The sequence below is a fragment of the Rosa chinensis genome, chromosome 2 (assembly GCF_002994745.2).
Source record: "Rosa chinensis cultivar Old Blush chromosome 2, RchiOBHm-V2, whole genome shotgun sequence".
Taxonomy (NCBI): Eukaryota; Viridiplantae; Streptophyta; class Magnoliopsida; order Rosales; family Rosaceae; genus Rosa; species Rosa chinensis.
Genome location: NC_037089.1, coordinates 56,312,152 through 56,312,815, shown reverse-complemented (window position 1 = coordinate 56,312,815; position 664 = coordinate 56,312,152).

The window sequence follows — 664 nt, the reverse complement described above, 5'->3', positions numbered from 1 at the left end:
TAAATAAATTTTTAAAGACACTAATTTTTTATAAACCTATATTTATATATCATACACTCCAAAGAGCAACCCCTATCAATTCAAAGAAAATGGAAAAACCGACCGTTGGATGGGTTTATTACAATAAATTATGAGTATGGTAAAAAATTTAGCCAATTTCACCATATTTTAGAATCCGATCGGATTGGTCAACCGTAGTCACTTATATGTTTTATTGGTTGACCGATGGCGTGACAACCGCGAAACGTGCTTATTTTTTCACATCACGTTTGTATATATTCCATCGATGGATGTGCGTGGACATAAGATAAAAAAAATTAATTTTAATTACAAACACATTGGTGTATACCAATTTTATTCCTTTAGTTGTATGACTTATACATTGCATTTAAATTGTTTAGGTTCATTCTAAAGCAACCATGAAGTAGAAAATGAATTCGGAAAAACCAACCGCTCGATGGAGAGATTGTAATGTTTTATGGTGATTGTAGAAAATCTAGCCAATTTCGTTATTGTTTCGAATTCGATCAACTAGGTCAAACGTAGTTACTCTTATAAACCTATATTTATATATCATACACTCCAAAGAGCAACCCCTATCAATTCAAAGAAAATGAAAAAACCGACCGTTGGATGAGTTTATTACAATAAATTATGAGTGTGG